General features: G+C 41.6%; 1 protein-coding gene across 12 annotated transcripts in view; it reads right to left on the reverse strand.

Annotated features, from left to right (window-relative positions):
- slco4a1 (solute carrier organic anion transporter family, member 4A1) overlaps positions 1 to 25,447 on the reverse strand; it is a 232,514-nt gene that overhangs the window by 128,312 nt on the left and 78,755 nt on the right. The window contains exon 1 of one of the 12 annotated variants that reach the window (XM_072242270.1): positions 952 to 994. The exons of 10 other annotated variants lie outside the window; for them this stretch is intronic. The gene's annotated coding sequence lies outside the window, so the exon portion shown is untranslated. Of the gene's footprint in view, positions 1 to 951; positions 995 to 25,447 lie in introns of those variants that run through there. One more of the 12 variants, XM_072242285.1, reaches the window with a different exon arrangement.

The following is a 25,447-nucleotide window of genomic DNA, read 5'->3' on the forward strand; positions in this document are numbered from 1 at the left end:
ATCACATGAACTAGCTAAAATGCCATTTTCTAGGCGACCATCAGATTTATGTACAGATAAAGTAAACATTTTTCGTTAAATTGCTGGAGACGTGACGACACTTGCTGTCTGCTCTCAGCATGTATCTGCACTGTGCTGACGCAAATGACAAATTTCACTTTACGTTTTGATGTACATGTCACATATAAAGCAGACCATTAATATTTTCCTTAGCAAAATCATGGCCGAGAATTTAATTATCTTGTCCTTCAATCATGTTTACTGGCCGCATGCATTGGATATATGCTGCAAATCGCATTGCCTGCTATAGTGGTGAAGGACAAAAGCAATAATTGGTATGCAAAGAACTACCTGGGGAAGACAGCAAGGAACACAATGATACTTTACCAATGAAAAACATAGAATTTTAGATGTTGGAGCTTTGAAATAATAAAATAAAATACAATAAAAATTCCACATCTGAAAAGTTTAAAAAGAAATTAATCTTTCAAGTCTGTGACTTTTCATCAGATTCCTGCATATCCTTGCTTCTACACCAGATGCATAAGATAAACCTGTTTGTGAGACGTACCTCTTGCTTTCTATCATACCAAACAAATTGCTCATTTAAATCCATGAGGAAGCAACATTTTACATTCCATTAAACTACCCTAAACCAAAGTTACACACACCTTCCAAAAATGAGAGAAGGATTGCACAAGATACACAAGTGCCTGGATAAAAGTGAAACAACCAAACATCATATAATCTTTTTAACAGGCAACCCTCACACTCTCATCTTTAAATGATCACAATTTTTTGATATTAGATTTAATGGCTTGCCTAAAATCACAGGATATACATAATTGAATACATACAAAATACAGGCACAAGTCGTAATCTCAGACATTAATGGAAGTAGGAGTAGTTTTTTTTTAAAAACACACACAAAACGTTGGTGGCATTACTCACCGAGTCAGTAGGGCTAGTAGCTGTAGACTTGCTGAGGCTTTCGAGACACTCAGTTCAGGTTCCCACTTTCAGGGCTTTAAATAGGCGAGTCTAGGAAGTACTGTCACTCAGGCACTGGAGTGTTTTCCTTCCTTTAACAGTGCCAAGGATTGGCTAATCATTACAGCGTTATTTGGAATCTATGCACTCCAAACCTCTTCAACAACAGTTTAATTTGGACAGCAGATCGATTTTCCTTTCCAATTGTTTACAGAATAGTGACTTTGAATTGGGATAATATTCAATGCTTAAAACAAAAAGCCACTTACTTCCCTTCCAACTGAATAGACTACAATAGCAAACTTCCAGAATAGTCACATCAAAGATTCAGGAATTGAAAGTGCTCATTAATCATAGATTTCATGCAATTGTTTATCAGTGGCAATCAACATTGCTAACAATGCACAGAAGTGTACTATTAACGGATAGGTTCTGGAGAATGAAGTCCTAAGGTCACTTCATTCAAGACTTATTCCAAGATCAGTCTTGAATGAAGAGACAGCCACTAGGATTTTTGCCTCTGCTATAAACCTTTTTCTTTAACCTCAGACTCACATTTCTGTAATCAGCCCTAGCAGTAACAAAGCCGAGGAGGTCAAGGACTTTGCGACGATGAGCAACTTTACTCAATCAGCCACCTCTGTTGCTTCCTTCTTCTAGACTAGATAGTTGGCTAACTGACCATTGAACCTCACCTTGTCCCACATCTCTCTCTATTTTTCTGTTCCAGCCCTCTCATTCATGTGTTAATAGTTATTGTTAACAACCCTCTCGCATCCCACCCCTTTTCAAATCTGTTAGCATTGGCTTGTCAAAAAGCTACCTCTCCACCTCTGGAAACAACCACCCACCCTTCCTTCCACCCTTACTAGCATCTCTGTGAAGACTGCAGTTTACTAATCTCATGCAATTTTTTCCTTGGATTTCTTTGCTTCAATGCCACAAAGCAGGACCGACCATGTAAGTCTGAAAATGGCTCTTATCCACAATACCAACTACGGTTATGTATCCATGACAAAGTTGATACATGTTGCCCACCGCACTTGATATGATCACCTTTCTGACAAGTCTTTTGACTATCCCCACCCTGGGATAGACTGTTCTCCCCACGGGTTTCATTTACAGACAGAAAGTCACAACAATGCTTTCCCGTCCTGCTCCCATAACAAAGCTTCTGTTACCTCCCATGGATCTCTCAGTGAAGTCTTCCTGTTTACCACCCCTCGGTAATCTCAAACAAAAGCAGAGAATGTCCAAACCCTCTCTCAATACCTTCCCCGAAACCCCCACTCTGCACAATGTCAGACAGCTCAGCTGACTCTGAAGAATGGTTGGGTCAAAATATCTTGGGAAGATTGAAACCATTTCTTCAGCTTCTGAGCAACACACTCACACAGCTGGAGAAACTCAGCAAGGCAGCCAGAAAATATGGAATAGATTCACAGATGCTGCCTGACTTGCTGATTTCCTCCAGCATTTGGAGAGCGTTGCTCAAGATATCCAGCATTTGCAGAACCTCTTGTGTTTATGATCTTCAGCTCCGGACATGAATTCTGTTTGCTACTACTGACCCTCCACTCTTTTGGCTATCAACAAAATTAACCCATATCTTAACTTCAAAATGTCACGTTTCTGTTGAGATAAGCTTTAGGCTACATACTTAAGCCCTCTCTGACAGTTGCTATCTTCATCTGTAAAATCACCCAAGTTCATTCCTGAAATCATCAGACGCACCTTTACAATCTATAGACTAGATCACTCAGTTTTAGTAATTTAATCTTCCATAAACTAGAAGTCATCTAATAATTTTCTGCATATATCTCAATACACAGCAAATCATATTCAACTATCATACCTGTGCTTTCAGGTCTGCACAAGCTTCATGGTTAACATCAGTTCCTTTATAGCTCTGCCCAGCTCTGCTGGGGGAGAAGCTGACAGCGATGCAGGTGGGTGCTTTCCTGGTGTCATGGATTCTTGATTACCTGACTGGCAGACCACGGTACTTGTGCTTGCAACACTATGGGTCCGACAGAGTGATCAGCAACACTGGGGCTCCACAGGGGACTGTCTTGGCTCCCTTTCTCTTCACCATTTACACCTCGGACTTCAACAACTGCACAGAGTCTTGTCATCTTCAGAAGTTTTCGGATGACTCTGCCATAGTTGGATGCATCAGCAAGGGAGATGAGGCTGAGTACAGGGCTACTGTAGGAAACTTTGTCACAGAATTATCTGCAGCTTAATGTGAAAAAGACTAAGGAGCTGGTGGTAGACCTGAGGAGAGCTAAGGTACCGGTGACCGCTGTTTCCATCCAGGGGGTCAGTGTGGACATGGTGGAGGATTACAAATACCTGGGGACACCAACTGACAATAAACTGGACTGGTCAAAGAACACTGAGGCTGTCTACAAGAAGGGTCAGAGCCGTCTCTATTTCCTGAGGAGACTGAGGTCCTTTAACATCTGCTGGACGATGCTGAGGATGTTCTATGAGTCTGTGGTGGCCAGAGCTATTATGTTTGCTGTTGTGTGCTGGGGCAGCAGGCTGAGGGTAGCAGACACCAACAGAATCAACAAACTCATTCGTAAGGCCAGTGATGTTGTGGGGATGGAACTGGACTCTCTCACGGTGGTGTCTGAAAAGAGGATGCTGTCTAAGTTGCATGCCATCTTGGTCAATGTCTCCCATCCACTACATAATGTACTGGGTGGGCACAGGAGTACATTCAGCCAGAGACTCATTCCACCAAGATGCAGCACTGAGTGTCATAGGAAGTCAGGCCTGCCTGTGGCCATCAAACTTTACAACTCCTCCCTTGGAGGGTCAGACATCCTGAGCCAATAGGCTGGTCCTGGACTTATTTCATGATTTACTGGCATAATTTACATATTACTATTTAACTATTTATGGTTCTATTACTATTTATTATTTATGGAGCAACTGTAACAAAAACCAATTTCCCCCGGGATTAATAAAGTATGACTATGACTACAAATGTTATTGCTGTTATTGTATGTCCTGCCCCTCTCTACTTCTAATCTCCTTCACCCTTAGCCTTCAGATTTTTTTTTTTTTTTTAAAAAAGAGATAGAGCGTGGTAAAAGGACTTTCCGGCCCAAAGAGCGGATACCGCCCAATTACACCCATGTGACCAATTAACCTCCCGAACCGTACATCTTTGGGATGTGGGAAGAAACCAGAGTACACTTGAGGAAACACATAAGCTATTGGGGAGAACATACAACCTCCTTACAGATAGCAGTAGAATTGAACTTGGATCACTGTCACTGTTATGCTCACCACTACTCTACCGTTCAACATTGCTCTAATTTTTTATAAGATACAGTTACGGCTTATTTACTTCCGTTTATTACTTTTACAGGAACTCTAAGAGCAGCATTTATTGTCTAACTCCAATCTCTGGTGAAGTAACTCTTAGAGTATAAAGACCATAAGATGTAGGAGCAGAATTAGGCCATTTGACCCATTGAGTCTGTTCCACCATTCCATCATGACTGATTTATTATCCCTCTCAACCCCCATTCTTCTGCCTTCTCCCTGTAACCTTTGACACCCTGATTAACCAAGAACCTATCAACTCATCATACTCAATCACTTGACGGCCACAACTGTCTGTGCTGTGGCAATGAATTCCACAGATTCACTACTTTCGGGCTGAAGAAATTCCTCCGCATTTCTGTTCTAAATGGATGGCTCCGTATTCTGAGGCTATGTCATCTGGTCCTGGACTCACCCATTACAGGAAACATCCTCTCTAAGTCCACTCTACCTAGGCTTTTCAATATTCGAAAGGTTTCAATGAGATCCCCCTCCATTCTTCTAAGTTCCAGTGAGTAAAGACCCAGAGCCCCCAAATCCTAAGAACTTTCTATAGGGGCATAATTGAGAGCATCCTGATTGGCTGCGTCACTGCCTGGTATGGGAACTGTACTTCCCTCAATCGCAGGACTCTGCAGAGAGTGGTGCGGACAGCCCAGCACATCTGTAGATGTGAACTTCCCACTACTCAGGTGTGTAAAAAGGGCACGAAGGATCATTGGAGACTTGAGTCACCCCAACCACAAACTGCTCCAGCTGCTACCATCCAGGAAACAGTACCACAGCATAAAAGCCAGGATCAACAGGCTCCGGGACAGCTTCTTCCACCAGGGCATCAGACTGCTTAATTCATGCTGACACAACTCTTTCTATATTATATTGACCATCTTGTTGTACATACTATTTATTATAAATTACTATAAATTGCACATTGCACATTTAGATGGAGACGTAAAGTAAAGATTTTTACTCCCCATGTATATGAAGGATGCAAGTAATAAAGTCAATTCAAATGCTCCACATGTTAACCCTTTCATTCCTGGAATCATTCTTGTGAACCTCCTCTGGACACTTTCCAATGTCAGCACATCTTTTGTTGAGGAATTCTTCACAATTCTCCAAGTGTGGTCTAACCACAGCCTTATAAAGCTTCAGTGTTACATCCTTGCTCTCATTTTCTAGAACTCTCAAAATGAGTACTCACATTGCATTTGTCTTCCTTACCACCGACTTAACCTGCAGGTTAACCTTCCAAGTCCCTTTGCACCTCTGATTTTTGACATTTTTCCCCATTTAAAAAGTTGTCCACACCTTTAGTTCTTCTATCAAAGTGTATGACCATACACTTCCCTGTATTATATTCCATCTGCCACTTCTTTGCACATTCTCACAATCTTTCTTGTAATACCATGGGTTTTCTTTTTATCTTGTTCAGCAGCTTCATGTACAGCACTTTGTAAAAGGATTCAAGTAAACAACATCCACTTTGTAAAAGAATTCAAGTAAACAACATCCACTGACTCTCCTTTGTCTATCCTGCCTGTTAATTCCCTAAGGAATTCCGACATATTTGTCAGGCAAGATTTCCCCTTAAAGAGACCGTGCTTTTTTGGCGCATTTTATCATGCGTCTCCAAGTACTCTGAAACCTCATCCATAGTGGACTCCAACATCTTAACAACCACTGAAGTCAGGCTAACTGTCCTATAATTTCCTGTCTTTTGCCTCCCTCCTTTCTTAACGAGTGGAGTGACATTTGCAATTTTCCAGTCCTCCCAAACCATCCAAGAATCTAATGATTCTTGAAAGATCATTACTAATGCTTGCACAATCCCTCCAGAATACAGTAATGTGTTTCCGTACATGAAATTTACAGGCTCCTTAGTGGTTGAAATCACAGGTTTGGGAAGTGCTGACAGAATTGTGATACATTTTCTTGAAGTACACATGGTACCCATTGAGGAAGGGTGGAGTAGAAATCGAACATTTAAATCAGTGGGAGGAACATCAATCAAATGGGTTACTTTGCCCTGGACATTGAGTATCCTGAGTGTTATGTAAGTTGCACCTGACCAGAGAAGCAGAGAGTACTCCACAGCAGTCCTGATTTCCATCTGAGAGAGTTGTCCAAAAGTGAGTCAGTTGTCAGAGGTACCCAGCCTCTGATTAGATTAGACTAGATTAGATTAGATTAGATTATGAGGACACACAGTCCTCTTTTATTGTCATTTAGTAATGCATGCATTAAGAAATGATACAACATTCCTCCGGTGTGATATCATGAAAACACAGGACAGACCAAGACTGAAAAACTGACAAAAACCACATAATTATAACATATAGTTATAACAGTGCAAGCAATACCATAACTTGATGAAGAACAGGCCACTATTCTTGCAGATAAAGATCATCTCTTGCAGCCACTATTTGTGGCTGAGCTAGTCAAACTTTTGTCAATCGTGAACACCCTGCAAAAGAAAAATCTAGTGGGAAATTCAGAAATGGTAATACCACTGAATATCAAGGATTAAATTTGTTGGAGAAGGCCATCATCTGGAAATTTTATGACAGAAATAACATTAGCCTCTTATCAACCGATGTAGCCCAAGTCTTCCTACAAGCAGGCACAGGCTACCTCATTTGCTGAGAGGCTGCAAATGGAATTGAAGATTGCACAATGCTTGGCCAACAGCCCCACATTAAGAGGGAAAGAAGATCGTTGATGACATATTTTGGACAATGATTAAATAGGTTGCTCTTTTTACCTTTTGGAAAGCAGAACTGTTTGTGGTCTTAAGATTTAAGAACAGGAGGTAGAGGATAAAGCATTTTATTCCAAGTTTTTTAAAACAGCTATATCTATTTCTCTCTATAAATAGATATATACACACTTACACACACAAATATATACAACTTGATACCATAAATATCTTTGCTAATAAGAGTCAGTAACGTGACTCTTTCCTCAGATGCTGCTGACTGTTTCCAGCATCACTGCTATTAAATTCTATTGAGCAATTAACAAGGATTGACACCACCAAATAATTTAGAATGCTGAACTATTTCTGAAAGCGTTGAGTCAAATGATTAAATGCTTTTGACACCAAACTAGATATGAATACAGGTGAAAAGGCGAGGAGAGGGAAGATCGGTTAGGTGGTGTAGGACAGGACTCCCATGGATAACAGGTGCCAATATGGGTTCGTTAGGCTAACCAGCCTAATTTTGTCCTATGTATTGTCTGCAATATTAATTCAGTGGGAACAATATTAGATACACCTGTATACCTGTTTGTTAATGCAAATATCTAATCAACCAGTCATATATCAGCAACTTAATGCACAAAAGCATGCAGACATGGTCAAGAGGCTCTGACCAATCAGAAGCTAAGGGGTTAGGGGCTAAAAATTATGGGATTATGGTGGGATAAGGGCATGGGGTGAGACACCCTTACAGAATACATAAAATTGTTGGATTAATGGAAGAAGGGGGTTAAAAAAAAGGAAAGGAATTATATTGATGTGACTTGGAATTGGGCATACTATGCTTAATTATTCATTATGTATTGTTGGAATACATCACTGTCATGTATGGCTGTCAACCAGACTCTTCCTGGTAGTCACCAAACTTTCTTGGTCATCAACCAGAATTTCCTTTCTTTTGCCTTCCTCCCTTCTTAAAGAGTGGAGTGACATTTGCAATCTTCCAGTCCTTTGGTACAATGCCAGAATCAAGTGATTAGAAACATAGAAAACCTACAGCACAATACAGACCCTTTGGCCCACAATTGTGTGCCAAACATGTTCTTACTTTAGAAATTACCTAGGGTTACCCATAGCCCTCACTTTTTCTAATCTCCATGTACCTATCCAGGAGTCTCTTAAAAGAACCTACCATATCTGCCTCCACCACTGTTGCTGGCAGCCCATTCCACGCAGTCACCACTCTCTGCATAAAATCCTACCCGACAACTCTTCTGTGTCTACTTCCAAGCACCTTAAAACTGTACCCTCTCGTGCTAGCCATTTCAGCTCACAGAAAAAGCTTCTGGCTATCCACACCATCAATGCCTCTCATCATCATATACACCTCTATCAGGTCACCCTCATCCTCCGCCGCTCCAAGGAGAAAAGGCCGAGTTCACGCACCTATTCTCATAAAGCATACTCCCCAATCCAAGCAATATTTTAGTAAATCTCGTCTACACCCTTCTTATAGTTTCCACGTCCTTCCTGTTGTGAGGTGACTAGAACTGAGCACAGTACTTCAAGTGAGGTCTGACCAGGGTCCTATATAGCTGTAACATTATCTCTCACTCTTGAACTCAATCTCATGGTTGATGAAGGCCAATGCACTGTATGCCTTCTTAACCACAGAGTCAACTCGTGCAGCAGCTCTGAGTGTCCTATGGACCTGAACCCCAAGATCCCTCTGCTCCTCTACACCGGCATATTTGACCTACCAAATGAACCATCTCAGACTAATCTGGGTTGATTACTTCTCAGTCCAGTTTTGTATCCTATCCATGTCCCACTGTAAACTCTGACAGCCCTCCACACTATCCACAACACCCACAGCCTTTGTGTCATCAGCAAATTTACTATCCCATCCGTCCACTTCTTCATCCAGGCCATTTATATAAATCACGAAGAGAAGGGGTCCCAGAACAGATCCCTGAGGGACACCACTGGTCAGTGACCTCCATGCAGAATATGACCCGTCTACAACCACTCTTTGCCTTCTGTGGGCAAGCCAGTTCTGGATCCACAAAGCAAGGTCCCCTTGGATCCCATGCCTCCTTACTTTCTCAATAAGCCTTGCATGGGGTACCTTATGAAATGCCTTGCTGAAATCCATATACACTACATCTACTGTTCTACCTTCATCAATACGTTTAGTCACATTCTGAAAAAATTCAATCAGGCTCGTAAGGCACGACCTGCCTTTGAAAAAACCATGCTGATTATTCTTAATCATATTATGCCTCTCTAAATGTTCATAAATCCTGCCTCTCAGGATCTTCTCCATCAACATACCAACCACTGAAGTAAGACTCACTGGCCTATAATTTCCTCGGCTATCTCTGCTCGCTTTCTTGAATAAGGGAACAACATCTGCAACCCTCCAATCCTCCGGATCCTCTCCAGTCCCCAGTGATGATGAAAAGATCATTGTCAGAGGCTCAGCAATCTCCTCCCTCACCTCCCACAGTAGTCTGGGGTACATCTCATCTGGTCCCAGAGACTTATCCAACTTGATGCTTTCCAAAAGCTCCAGCGCATCCTCTTCTTTAATGTCTATATGCTCAAGCTTTTCAATCCACTGTAAGTCATCCCTACAATCTCCAAGATCCTTTCCCGTAGTGAAATCTCTGCTATCTCCTCCGCTTCCATACCCACTTTTCCACTGTCACATTTGATTAATCCTATTCTCTCATGTCTTATCCTCTTGCTCTTCACATTCTTGCAGAATGTCTCGGGGTTTTCCTTAATCCTGTCCGCCAGGGCCTTCTCATGGCCCCTTCTGGCTCTCCTAATTTCTTTCTGAAGCTCCTTCTTGCTAGCCTTATAATCTTCTAGATCTCTATCATTACCTAGTTTTTTGAACCTTTCGTAACCTTTTCTTTTCTTCTTGATTAGATTTTCAACAGTCTTTGTACACCACGGTTCCTGTACTCTACCATCCTTTCCCTGTCTCATTGGAACAAACCTATGCAGAATGCCACACAAATATCCCCTGAACATTTGCCATATTTCTGCTGTACATTTCCCTGAGAACATCTGTTTCCAATTTATTCTTCCAAATTCCTGCCTGATAGCTTTATATTTCCCCTTACTTCAATTAAAGGCTTTCCTAACTTGTCTGTTCCTAACCCTCTCCAATGCTATGGTAAAGGAGATTTAATTGTGATCACCATCTCCAAAATGCTCTCCCACTGAGAGACCTGACACCGGGTTCATTTCCCAATACCAGATCAAGTACAGCCTCTCCTCTTGTAGGCTTATCTACATATTGTGTCAGGAAATCTTCCTGAACACACCTAACAAACTCCACCCCTTCTAAACCCCCCACTCTTGGGAGATGCCAATCAATATTTGGGAAATTAAAATCTCCCACTACGACAACATTGTTATTATTACACCTTTCCAGAATCTGCTCCTCGATGTTCCTGTTACTATTGGGTGGTCTATAAAAAACACCCAGTAGAGTTATCAACCCTTTCCTGTTTCTAACTTCCACCCATAGAGACTCAGTAGACAATCCTTCCATGACTTCTTCCTTTTCTGCAGCCATGACACTATCTCTGATCAGTTGTGCCTCGCCCCCACCTCTTTTCCCTTCCTCCCTGTCCTTTCTGAAACATCTAAAGCCTGGCACTCTAAGTAACCATTCCTACCCCTGAGCCATCCAAGCCTCTGTAATGACTACAACATCATAGCTCCAAGTACTGATACATGCTCTAAGCTCACCTGCTTTGTTCATAATGCTTTAGCATTAAAATAGACACACCCCAAACCATCTGTCTGAGCACATCCTTTCTCTATCACCTGCTTATCCCCCCTCTGACAGTCTCCAAGCTTTCTCTATTTGTGAGGCAACAGCCCCTTCCTCCCTCTCTTCAGTTTGGTTTCCACATCCCCAGCAATTCTACTTTAAACTCTTCCCAATAGCCTTAGCAAACCTCCCTGCCAGGATGTTCGTCCCCCTTGGATTCAAGTGCAACCCGTCCTTTTTATACAGGTCATGCCTGCCCCAAAAGAGGTTTCAATGATCCAGAAATCTGAATCCTTGCCCCCTGCTTCAATCCCTTAGCCACGCATTTATCCTCCAGCTCACTCTATTCCTATACTCACTGTCACGTGGCACAGGCAGTAATCCCAAGATTCTTGAAAGACCATGTCCAATGCACTCGTTACCTCTTCAGCAACCTCTCTCAAGACTCTAGGATGAAGTCCATCAGGTCCACATGACTTATCTACTTTTTCCGTTGTAAAACACTCCTGCTCCCCAACACTCACAAACCTTTGGCACACTGCTAGTGTCTTCTACAGTGAAGGCAGATGCAAAGTACTTACTAAGTTCATCTACTATTTCTTTGTCTCCCACCAGCAGCATTTTCCCAGTGGTCCAATATCAATTTTCACTTCCTTTTATGTATCTGAAAAAACATTTAGTATCCTGCTTTATATTATTGGCTAGTTTGCACTCATATTTCATCTTTTCCCTTTTTATAGCTTTTTTAGCTACCCTTTATTACCTCATATGCCCCTTCCTTGGCTTTTATCCTTTACTTCCCTTGTCAGCTATGGTTGCCTACCCCTGCCATTTGAGAACTTCTTCCTCTGTGGGACATATCTATCCAGTGCCTTGTAAACTATTCTCAGAATCTTCAGGCATCTCTGGTCTGCCAGCATCCTCACCAGTATCCTCCTCCAATCCACCTTGGCAAGCTCCTCTCTCACGCTTCTAATTCCCTTTATTCCATTGAGATACTGATACATGTGAGTTATGCTTCTCCCTCTCAAATTGCAGCACGAATTCAATCATTTTATGATCACTGCCTCCCAAGGGATCCTTTACATTGAGACAGAAAGGGTGATTTGAGCATCTCAGAAACTGCTGATCTCCTGGGATTTTCACACACAGTCTCCAAAGCATACAGAAAATGTCGAGAAAAATGAAAAAAAAAAATGTCTAGTGAGTGGTAGTTGAGAGGAAAAATGCTTTTTAATGAGAAAGGATAGAGGAGAATGGCCAGGCTAGTTCCAGGTGACAGGAAGTTAACTGTAACAAAAATAACCATGCATTACAACAGTGGTGTCCAGAAGAACATTTGTGAATGCACATGTTGAATCTTGGAGTGGATGGGCAACAGCAGCAGAAGATCATGAACATACACTCAGCGGTCACATTATTTAACAGAGGAGGTAATATTGCAACCAGTAAGTGTAAATTGATAACCTGGAGAAGGCAGCAAAGTGTAAGTTATCCATGTTTGCTGATGAGATGAAAATAGATGGAAGGGAGTACTATAGGCAAAAACTTGCCAGTTGGAGATTGATGTGGAGAAATGCAAGGTTATACAGTTGGTAATGATGATTAACTAAAGGGTGAAAGTTTGCAGATGAGTTATACATGAATCACCTCAAATTAGTTGGCACTAAATGGTACATTGGCCTTAATTGCAAGATGATTAGAGTTTAGAAATGGGAAAGTACTGTACAATTTACAGGACACAAGTGAGGCCACACCAAGAGTATTGGAATACTGGGCACAGTTTGGAGCCCCTTGTTTTAAAAAGGATATTGCAGACAGTTCAAAACAGTTTCCCTTGGGTAAAGATGATAGCTCAGAAATTTAAACTTGAGTAACTACTCGAGTATCAATGAAGATTACTGTAGTTATTGGATTGTTGTCAGCCCCATCTGGTTCACTGTTGCCCTTTCGGGAAAGAAATCTGCCAGCTTTATTTAGTTTGGCCTTGTGTGACACCAGAGCTGTCAAAGCAGCTGACCCCCATCGTTGAGTCAACAATTAATCTGCTGGAAGAACTCAGCAGCTCATGCAGCATGTGTGGGAAGAAAGAAAATGATGACATTTTGGGCTAAGACCTCTCAAAAGTCGACAATCCCTTCTCCACTCCCCCTACCCCCATAATGTCCTCCAGCAGATTATGTGCTCCAGATTCCAGCATCTGCAGCATCTTGTGACTCATAACTGAACCCAGATTAGTTTCACATCAGTCAGTTTAACAACAATTGCTAGGTTTGTGTCACGTCAAAGTTCTGAGCTCAAGTAATTCATCAGGCTTGTAACAAAGCAGCTCTACATCGTAGGTTATGGGGAGAAGGCAAGATAATGGGGTAGAGAGGGAAAATATATTAGCAATGATTGAACGGTAGAGCAGCCTTGATAGAGCAAATGGCTTAACTATGCTCCCATGTGTGATGGCCTCATGGTCAATGATACCCATTCCTTCAGGACGAATAAATGGCAGGACAGTTTTAATGCTGCATAAAAATTCTTCAAGCTTTAAGAAAAAACTGTTTTTTGTTATTTCCTGACAACAGAAAACTTTGTACAAGGGGCAGTAAACAATATCCAACATTGTGAGAGAGTCATGGATAACATGGATCAGAAATAGAGGAGAAACAAACTCAAGAATAAAAGGCAAGCTTGCATGCATGAATAAAAGAAGTTCTCAGTATTCTTTTTCTCTCTCATTTCCGTAAGATCTCAAGATATAGGAGCAGAATTGAGCCATTTGGCCCATCGAATCTGCTCTGCCATTTCATCATGGCTGATTTATTATCTGTCCCATTCTCATTCTCCTGCTTTCTCCCTTTAACCTTTGTTGCCCTGATTAATAAAGAACCTATCAAACTCCACTTTAAATATACTCAACAACCTGGCCTCCACAGCGAGCTGAGGCAATAAATTCCAGTTTCACCACCCTCTGGCTAAAGAAATTTCTCCTCACCTCTGTACTAATTGGATGTCCCTCTGTTCTGAGGCTGTGCCTTTTGGTTCTAGACTCACCTACTATAGGAAACATCCTCTCCACATCCACTCTATCTAGGCCTTTCAATAGGTTTCAATGAGATCCCCTCTCATTCTTCTATATTCAAGAATGTACAGGCCCAGAACCTTCAATCACTCCTCATACATTAACCCTTTCATTCCCGGCATCATTCTTGCAAACCAACTCTGGACCTTCTCCACTGCCAGTACCTTTTCATAGATAAAGGGCCCAAAACTGCTCAGATTACTCCAAGTGTTGTCTGACCAATGCCTTATAAAGCCTCAGCATCCTTGCCCTTTCATACTAGTCCTCTCAAAACGAATGCCAACATTGCATTTGCCTTCCTTACCACTGACTCAACCTGCAAGTTAACCTTAAGAGAATCCTACTCAAGGACTCCCAAATCCTTTTGTAACCCTGATTTTTGAATTTTCTCCCAGTTTAGAAAATAGTCTCTTGACTCTCCTTTGTCTATCCTGTCTGTTATTTCCCCAAAGAATTCCTGAAGATTTGTTAGGCAAGATCTCCCCTTAAGAAAACCATGCTGACTTTGGCCTAATTTATCACGTGCCTCCAAGTACCCTGAAATCCCATCCTTTGTAATGGACTCCAACATCTTCTCAATGACTGAAGTCAAGCTAACTGGCCTATAATACACTTTATTCCCTTAAAAACATTTGCAATTTTCCAGTTCTCTGGAACCATTCCAAAATCTACTGATTGTAAATACCTAGGGTGCCTAAGAGTTTTGTACAGAACTGTATTTGTCAACATGGAGCAGAGAACAAATTTGTCAATCTGGTGTGAGCAAAGGATGTTGGGAGTTGTGAGTGTGGAGCACCATGGGATGGGTGTGGACAGATGGCAGGGAACAAGTGCCAAGGGTAGGGGTGCGGCATGGTTGCAGACACATCCAGCCCTGATACACCAGACAAGGACATTTGAATCCAAACAATTAATTTATTGTTAATTATAGAGTATCCCTCTGCTGCTTCACACTCTCTCCCCTCTCCCTTCTCCTTTTCCAAAACATCATTTCCCTCTCCCTAACAACAGGAATTCTGCAGATGCCGGAAATTCAAGCAACACACTCAAAGTTGCTGGTGAACGCAGCAGGCCAGGCAGCATCTGTAGGAAGAGGTACAGTCGACGTTTCAGACCGACCCCCCTTCGTCAGGACTAACTGAAGGAAGAGTGAGTAAGGGATTTGAAAATGGGAGGGGGAGGGGGAGATCCAAAATGATAGGAGAAGACAGGAGGGGGAGGGATGGAGCCAAGAGCTGGACTGGTGATTGGCAAAGTGGAAAGGGGATATGAAAGGATCATAGGACAGGAGGTCCAGGGAGAAAGACGGCGGGGGGGTGGGGGGGGGGAAGGAGAAACCCAGAGGATGGGCAAGGGGTATAGACAGAGGGACAGAGGGAGAAAAAGGAGAGTGAGAGAAAGAATATGTGTATAAAAATAAATAACGGATGGGGTACGAGGGGGAGGTGGGGCATTAGCGTAAGTTAGAGAAGTCGATGTTCATGCCATCAGGTTGGAGGCTACCCAGATGGAATATAAGGTGTTGTTCCCCAACCTGAGTGTGGCTTCATCTTTACAGTAGAGGAGGCCGTGGATAGACATGTCAGAATGGGAATGGGATGTGGAACTAAAATGTTTGGCCACAGGGAGATCCTGCTTTCTCTAGCGGACAGAGCGTAGGTGTACAGCAAAGCGGTCTCCCAGTCTGTATATTGGCGAGACCCGACAATACCCATGATCCTCTCATATCCCTTTTGCCAATCACCTGTCCAGCTCTTGGCTCCATCCCCACCCCTCCTGTCTTCTCCTATCATTTTGGATTTTCCCCTCCCCCTCTCAAATCTCTTACTCACTCTTCCTTCAGTTAGCCCTGACAAAGGGTCTCGGCCTGAAACGTTGACTGTACCTCTTCCTAGAGATGCTGCCTGGCCTGCTGCATTTCCCTCTCCCTGCCCCCTTCCCACTCTCAATGCACATTAGAGACCCATATCAGAATCAGATTTACTATCACTCACATACGTCACAAAATATATATACATATATATATATATATATATATACACACACACATATATATACATACACATACATACATACACACACAGACATATATATATATTTCCAAGAATTTTGCACAGTACTGTTCGTCTTTCGGAACCCTGGGGTCTTTTCCTTCTGCTTCAGGTGACTTATCTACCTTCAGACATTTCAGCTTCACATGCACCTTCTCCTTATTAACAGTAGCTACACTCGCTTCTGCCCCAGACACACTTGGATTCCTGGAAAACTGCTAGTGTCTTTCACAATGAAGACTGATGCAAGATATTTACTAAGTTCATCCGCCATTTCTTTATCTCCCATTATCTCTCCAGTGCCATTTTCCAATGGTCCAATATTCACTCATCTTTCTTTTACTCCTTATGTATTTGAAAAAATGGTATCCTCTTTTATATTATTAGCTAGATTACCTTCATATTTCATATTTGCTCTCCTGACTGTTTTTTAGTTGCCTTCTGTTGGTTTTTAAAAAGCTTCCCAATACTCCAATTCCTAGTAATTTTTACTCTATTATATGTCCCCTCCTTTGCTTGTATGCTGTCTTTGGCTTCCCTTATTGGCCATGGTTGCCTCATCCTCTTTTAGAATATATCTTCATCTTTGACATACATCTACCTGCACCTCCCAGATTGCTCCCAGAAACTCCAGCCATTGTTCTCCTGCCATCGTCCCTGCTAGTATCCCCTTCTAATCAACTTTAGCCAGCTCCTTTCTCATGCTTGTTTGATTCCCTTTACTCCACTGTAATACAGATTTTCTCCTTCTGAAACTGCAGGGTGAATTCTATCATATTATGATCACTCCCTCCTGAGGTGTCCTTTACCTTAAGCCCCCTAATCACACCTAGTTCATTGCACAGCGCACAATTCAAATTTGGCATTCCCTGAGTTGACTCAACTACAAGCTGCTCCAAAAAACCATCTCATAGGCATTCTACAAATTTCCTATTTGGGATCCAGCACCAACCTGATTTTTCCATCAACCTACAGAATGAAATTCCCATCACTATTGTAACATTGTCCAGTTTACATACCTATTCTATCTTGCATTGTAATTTGTATCCCACATCCTGAGGACTAGCTGGGGGCCTGTATATAATACCCATTAAAAGTCTTTTTACATTTGCAGTTTCTTAACTCTACCCACAAGGACTCTGCATCTCCCAATCCTATGTAACCTCTTAAAGGATTTGATTTCAGTTTTTACCAGCAGAAACACCCCAATCCACTCTGCCTACCAACCTGGTCTTTTCATACAATGTGTAGCCTTGGGTGTTAAGCTCCAAACTATGACCTTTTAGTCAGAGTTCAATGATGCCCACAACATTGTACTAATTGTGGTACAAGATCATCTATCTTACTTGATATACTACATGCATTCAAATACAAAACCTTTAGTTCTATATTCATCACCCTTTTCAATTTTTCTGCCCATGTTACGCTTCACCTCATCCCTCCAACTGCAACTCTGCCCGGTCACCTACTTGTCCTTTCTTACAGTCTCACTACACACTGCATCTAATTGTACTCCATCTGTTCCATGCTCTGCTCCATCATTCTGATTCCACCCCTTGCCAAATTTGTCAAGTCAATTTCCCACAACAACTTTTCAGCAACTTGGTCAGATTTTCCCTCCTGCGTCCCAGAAACTGCAAAAGCCACATAAATACTACAGCAACTTGCCACTGTACTCCCCAAAGACGCTTAAATATTAGCAGGACATTAGTTGATTGAGCAAGAATCCAGCAATATTGCAAGAGCTCAACACCACTCTGACCACAACAATCTGCTAGTTTGATACTCAACCCTCCTCCAAGCAAGAATTCATTTGCAATGTCCCTAGAGTCAGTGATGTGGTGTGATTGGCTTAAAAAAATGCACTGCAGTTAGCTATCAAGAATTTTGTGACAGCACCCATACTTGCTGAGGACATACACAACAGGCACCATAGAAATATCAGGTTCCTCTCTAAGTTGCACACGACTGTGTCCGAGAAGTATGACCAGTATTCCTTAAGTTTTGTAGATCTAAATCTCAGAACACTGTACTAGAGTACCTTCAAGAAGGTAACTCATTAACGAGCTTCTCACTTGCACTAGAGGACAGAACAATAATGCCAGTGGAACAAGTTCCTTCAAATTAATTACAAGCCTGCAAAACATTCTATTGTTTGCAATTTTCATTCTTGTAAATGACGTCATTTATAAGAACTGAGAGTGGAATTGGAACAGATACTTGCAATGACAAAAAGAAGTGCCAGATTCTCTCCAGGAAGGGTGTACATGGTCCAACAAAATTTCCCTTGAATCACATTCAAACAGTTTAAAAAAACACAGTGCAGAACTACACTTCAGCAGGGAAGAACCTCAGCTGGAAAGGCAACTAAAAATAAAGGCATGTGTCAAATTCCTTTTTTAACAGTTTAATTTTCCAGGGATCAGGAAATACATGACAAAGTGAAGGATGCTCATCTGTTGAAAAATGGCCCAGTGTGTTACTGACAGAAAAAGTGATGCTGGATGCAATAGCACACAATAAAAGAAAAACTAGATGAAGGGCAATCAGACTAGGATGCTTTCACACATAAGCAGATGCTGCTTGCTCATCTTTTGGCTTGCTCATCTTTTGACAACATGCTGCAGAGTGGGAAAACAAACAGAACAAAAGGGCTAGATTATGTAATTTTAACTCTGCAAACTGCCTAACTGAAAGAAATTTTAAAAATAAAAGCAGACAGAACGTCTGATACTTCTTTGATGCACAAATCAAAGTAAAGCTCCACTTGCAGAATGGAATACTGAAAACCCATTATAGGAGCAGAATTAGACCACTTAGCCCATCAATTCTGCTCTGCCATTCATTCATGGCTGATCTTCCCCTCTCCCCCCACCTATCCCCCTCCCCTGCCAACCCCATTCCCCGGCCTTCTCCCCGTAACCTTTGATGTCATGTCCAATCAAGAACCTATCAATCTCTGCCTTAAACACACCCAACAACCTGGCCTCCACAGCTGCCTGTGGTAACATCTTCCACAAATTCACCACCCTCTTGTTAAAGAAATTTCTGCGAATCTCTGTTTTAAATGGACACCCCTTTATCCTGAGGCTGTGCCCTCTTGTCCGAGACTCCTCTACCATGGGAAACATCCTTTCCAGATCTACTCTGTCTAGGCCTTTCAACATTCAAAAGGTTTCAATGAGATTCCCCCTCCCCCCCATCCTCCTAGATTCCTGCAAGTACAGACTCAGAGCCTAAAAACATTCCTCATATGTTCACCCTTTCATTCCTGGAATCATCCTTGTGAACCTCCTCTGGACCCTCTCCAATGTCAACATGTTTTTTCTTTGATGAAGAGCCCAAAACTGTTCACAATACTCAAGGTGCAGCCTCCCCAGTGCCTTATAAAGCCTCAGCATCACATCCCTGTTCTTGCATTCAAGACCTCTTGAAATGAATGCTAACATTACGTTTGCCTTCCTCACCACTGACTCAACCTACAAGTTAACCTTTAGGGTGATCTGCGCAAGAACTCCCGAGTCCTTTTGCATCTCAGATTTTTGGATTTTCTCCCCATTAGAAAATAGTCTGCACATTTATTTCTATGACCAAAGTGTATGACCATGCATTTTCCAACATTGTATTCCTTTTGCCACTTTCTTGCCCATTCTCCTAATCTGTCTAAGTCCTTCTGCATCCTATCTGTTTCCTCACCACTATCAGCCCCTCCACCAATCTTCATCATCTGCAAACTTGGTAACAAAGCCATCTGTTCCATCATCTAAATCATTGATAGACAGCATAAGAAGAAGTGGTTCCAACACCGACCCCTGTGGAATGCTACTAATCACTGGCAGCTAACCAGAAAAGGATCTTTTTATTCCCACACACTGCCTCCTGCCAATCAGCCAATGGTCTAAGCATGTTCGTGACTTTCCTGTAATAGCATGGCCTCTTAACTTGATAAGCAGCCTCATGTGTGGCACTTCGCCAAGGGCCTTCTGAAAGTATAAATATACAACATCCAGGACATATCCTTTATCTATCCTACTTGTATCCTCAAAGAATTCCAACAAATTCATCAGGCAAAATTTTTCCTTAAGGAAACCATGCTGATTTTTTCCTGCGTCATCCTATGTCACCAAGTACTCCATAACCTCATCCTTAACAATTTATTCCAACATCTTCCCAACCACTGAGGTCAGGCTAACTGGTCTATAATTTCCTTTCTTAAAGAGTGAAGTGACATTTGCAATTTTCCAGTCCTTTGGCACCATGCCAGACTCCAATGATTTTTGGAAGTTCATTGCTAATGCCTCCACAACCTCTACCATGATCTCTTTCAGAACCCTAGGGTGTAGTTTATCTGGTCCAAGTGACGTGTACCCTTAGGTCTTTCAGCTTTTTGAGCACTTTCTCTTTTCAAATATTAACTGCACTCACTTCTCTTCCTTTACACACTACAACACCTGGCACACTGCTAGTGTCTTCCATAGTGAAGGCTGATGCAAAATACTCATTTAGTTCATCTGCTATCTCCTTGTCCCCCAGTATTTCTCCAGCCTCATTTTCTAGTGGTCTCTCTCTGATCTCTTTTTTTTATGTGCTTGAAAAGCTTTTATTATCCACTTTGATATTGTTTGCTAGCTTGCTTACATATTTCATCTTTTCCTTCTACATTATTCTTTTAGTTGCTCTCTGCAGGTTTTTAAATAACTTCCCAATCCTCCATCTTCCCATTAATTTTTGCTTTGTTATTTGCCCTCTTTTTTGCCTTTATATTTACTATTTTGCCATTTGAGTATTTTTTTCATTTTTGGAATACATCTGTCCTGCACTTTCCTCATTTTTCCCAGAAATTCACACCATTGCTGCATCTGCTCTTATCCCTGCCAGCAGCTCCTTCCAATTTACTTTGGCCAATACCTCTCTCATACCACTGTAATTTCCCTTACTCCACTGAAATACGACTACATTAACTTTACTTTCTCCTTATCAAATCTTAAATTGAACTCAATCATACTGCGATTACTGGCTCTCAGTGGCCAGTCTACCTTACGCTCCCTAATCACTTCCGGTTCATCACATAACACCCAATCCAGTATAGTTGATCCTCTAGTAGGCTGAATGAGAAACTGCTCTAAAGAGCCATCTCATAGGCAATCAACAAACTCACTCTTGAGATCCATTAACACCTGATTTTCCCCAATTGACTTGCATATTAAAATCTCCCTTGACGATCATAGCATTGCCCTTTTTACATGCCTTTTCCATTTCCCATTGTAATCTGTGGTCCATATCCCAGCTATCATGAGGAAAAATTTCAATGAGAATTATTTCCACTGAGGTTGGTTGAGACTACAAGAGAGGTCATGGGCTAAGGTTGAAAGGTGAGAAGTTTAAAGTGAACATGAGGGGAAACTTCTTCACTCAGATGGTCATGAGAGTGTGGAATGACCTGCCAGCACAAGTGGTGCATGGGTGCTTGATTTCAATGTTTAAGCAAAGTTTGGATAGGTACATGGACAGTAGGGATGTGGAGGGCTATGGTGCTGGTGCAGGTTGATGGGAGTAGACAGTTTGAATGGCTTCAGCATGAACTAGATGGGCAGATGAACCTGTTTCTGTGTTATTCTTTTTATAGAATCATATAATAGTACGAGTGTGTAGCCAGAACATTAGACGCTAACACCAACATTAATGTTGGGTTACGTTTGGTGGGTGGGAATAGAGGCTTTCTGAAGCAAGTTAATTAGAAAGGTTATTTGACAATTCTTGAAGCATTTACCATCAATCGCTAATTCTAGATTGCACACAAAAAAGTCATGTTGTTAACATGAAAGCCAGTATTGAAAGCTATTACAAAGTATCCTGTCTCCAATGTGAACATTCCAGCTTAGACCCCTCCAAATAGATGATCAATTTACAGCAGTCTGGTAACAAATCTGAACCAGGGATTAATCAAATCAAAGCTGTATTGAAACTGCCTGTGATATCACTCTGGAGGAACATTGTATCATTTCTTAATGCATGCACGCATTTCTAAATGACAATAAACGAGGACTGAGTGTTCGCATAATCTAGTTATCATTTTGACAGTAGTGGTTTAGTTCCCATTGACCAACATTAATATCATATTTGCCAACAGCAGAGGTTCTGCAGATGCTGGAAATCTACAGTAGCACATACAATGTGCCGGAGAAACTCGGTAGGCTAGACAGCATTTATGGATCGGAGTAAGTTGACATTTTCAGGCGAAACCCTTCATCACGGCAGACTTTTCCTTTCCATAGAAGCTGCTTGACCTGCTGAGTTACTCCAGCATTTTATTTGTGTTATAATAATCAGACTCCTCATATTTAACCTGTTCTTAGTCAATGTTTCTAATTGCTCATCTTCAGCAGCCTACAGAGACAAAAAGGTTATAAATTGAATAGAATTAATGATTAATAACGAAAAACCGGCCTCAAAATAAAGCTGCAAGTGTTTCAGCCCACAAGGTTAACTGTTTATTTCCCCCTCTTGATGCTGCCTGCTAAGTTCCTCCAACACAATAAGTTGCACAATATTTCTCAGATGCCTGACAGCAAATAGGAAAAAGTTATATAATAAATTATAATAGTTATAATAATTGATATACATATTACACACCATTCCCTCCCTGAAAGACTTTAGCAAACAACCTTTTTTGAAGCAATCTTATCAGTTCTCATGATAAGTTTTTCTTGGATTCCAAACCAATATATCACCAGAATTGTTCAATATAGTTTCCCAACTTGCAATATCTAAATGACTTCAATAAATACTTTAAGAAAACAGTTCATCATTTTCCCAAGAGATGAATTCAACTTCCTATATTTGGCACCAATGAGCAGACCTTGCGGGTCTGTAACAGATAGAGAATTTCTTTATTGTGACTCTGCTGTCAGTTGTAGTGTGCCAAGCTAGAGTAATTGCATTGGCTGTGGCAGAGTTCCAAAACAGATACTGAGGTTTTGGTCAGGAAAAAGAGCACAGCCATGTATTGGATGCAGACAGCTGATACCAAGCAAATCCTTAAAAGATAAAAGGATAATGATTATATTGATAAAGCTTAGTTCTATTTATCACATGTACATTGAAACATGCATGTGAAATGCCGTTTGTGTCAAAACAAATCAGTGTGGATTGTGCTGAGCAGCCTGCAAGTGTCACCATACTTCCAGTGCTAACATAGTGCACCCACAAATCTCTAACCATAACTGTTTGGCTTTGAAATATGGAAGGAAACTGGAGCACCCAGAGGAAATCCACACTGTCACAGGGAGAACGTACAAACACCTTACAGACAATGGCGGGAATCGAACCCTGATCTTACAGCCAGTGCTATAAAGCATTGCGCTAACCACTATGTTCTTCTACTGCTCTATAGGAGTACACTTAAAAGGAAAATCAGAAGGACAAAAAGAGAACATGAGATAGCATTGGCAGACAAGGCAAGGAGTTTCTATAGGTATATTAAAAGTCAAAGAGTAGCTAGGGAGAGTTTGGGACACCCTTAAAGATCAATGTGGTTATCTCTATGTGGTGCTAAGGGAGACTGAGGTCATAAATGAAGATGAGTATTTCCTATTTGTACTTCTAAGGAGAGACTCAGAGAAATCTGAGAATTCAGGGAAGGGAATAGTGATGTCTTGAGAAGTATTTACTTTACTAAACAGGAGGTTCTGCTGGTCTCATGGAGTATAATGCTGCATAAATACCTGGGTCCTCACCATGACTGTCTTCGGACATTGTTGAAAGCTAGAGAAGAAATTGTTGGGACTCCGGCAGAGATGGCTCTATCAATTTTAGCTACAGATTATGCAGGTTTAAGGTGGGTAATTTGGGTGCTTCATTTAAGGAGGACTACAAAGACAAGTGAGGGAATGACTGTCTAGTGAGCCCAACATCAGAGGTGGGCAAGTTGCTGGAGGGGATTTTCAGACCAGGATCTACCTGCATTTGGAAATACAAGGATTGATAAGGGAGAATCGGCTGGCTTTGTTCATGGGAAATTATGTCTCATGAATTTGAATGGGTTTTTTTGAAGAACTAACCAAGAGGATTGATATGGGAGGCATGGTAGATCTTATCTATATAGACTTTGACCAAATGGTAGGCTGGTCAGAAAGTAAGATCACATGGGATCCAGAGTAAATGAGCCAAATGGATATAAAAATTGGCTTGATGATAGCAGTGGAGGATTATTTTTCAAATTGGAGGCCAGTGACCAACAGTATCCTATTTTGGTATACTCTATGCTCTCAAGGCCATATTTTGATGTTAACCCAGACTGTGGATTTTACATTGTCTTTGCAGGCAGATGTGGTGGTAAGGCTACTGTGAAATGAAGTCCAGGGCACTCATACCAAAACACAGTTGCACTTGATATCTTCACAAAAAAACTCTATCCAGCAGATATTTACTATTTTTCAGTCTTTTATAATCCTTCCTCCACTCTTGGCTCTCTGAGGATTATGGTCTTGTGTTTTTAGGCCAAAGATGGCTTTAGACAGCACTGAAAAGTCCATGCATGTCACGGCTGTCAGCAATTTGTTCAGCGTCCTTAGCCCTTTCTACCGACCACTGAATTTTTGCTGGACTTTAGTCTTCATGTACTTGTAGAATCATTTCCCTTCACTTGAGAAATACTTCATTGTTCAGACCCATTACAGTAGACATCAAATGCAGCCAATAAACTATGAACAACAGAGTTTCCAGAGGTGTGAGGCAGAGTCTAGGAAAATCTATCTTTATGGAGTCATTGATCTTCTTGTGCAAACAATTCTATTGATTCTGATGTTTGGAGCCAGGTAGATGGACATAACAGAACAGATATTAAGCGGTTGTCAAGTCCAGCAGTCATTGTTAGCCATCATGTTGTGGGAGATACCGTAGTCCCTTACTCAGAGGATAATACATTTTGGACCAGGGATGTTGCCCTTGGGTATTGTGCTTGTTCCTCTGTTGACATTATGTATTGCTATGATAATACTATGCTCCAAACCTTCTGTTAGGAGAGCAACCTTGTTGGATTTACCTGTCCTTATTCTTCACTGTTAATCACTTCTTTTTGCAGGGTCATGGTTTTTCCAGCTCTGGTGATGTTTTCTCTTCTGGTAGTACACAATTTATGGGTGAGTTGTTGTAGGGAGATGCCCTTCCCTCATCATCTTATTCTGCTTCTTCCCTCTTGCCTTCCAATCCCGATGAAAAGTCTTCGCCCAAAATGCCATGTGTTTATCCCGCTCCAATAGATGCTGCCTGATTTATTGAGTTCCTCCATCACTTTGTGTGTGTGTTGACCTCTGCTCTCCTAAGCGGGCACAAAACATGTCAATGCACCACCTCCTTGTTATCCTGTGATGAACAACCTGAGGAGGCTGGCCACTCAAAGATCAGCTTCATCTTGAGGATGGCAGTATATAACTGGGATGGTTGGTAGAAATAACACAATTCCGGAGGTGTCTGGTGAACCCTGGTTACTCTGAAAT

The sequence above is a fragment of the Mobula birostris genome, chromosome 2 (assembly GCF_030028105.1).
Source record: "Mobula birostris isolate sMobBir1 chromosome 2, sMobBir1.hap1, whole genome shotgun sequence".
NCBI lineage: Eukaryota > Metazoa > Chordata > Chondrichthyes > Myliobatiformes > Myliobatidae > Mobula > Mobula birostris.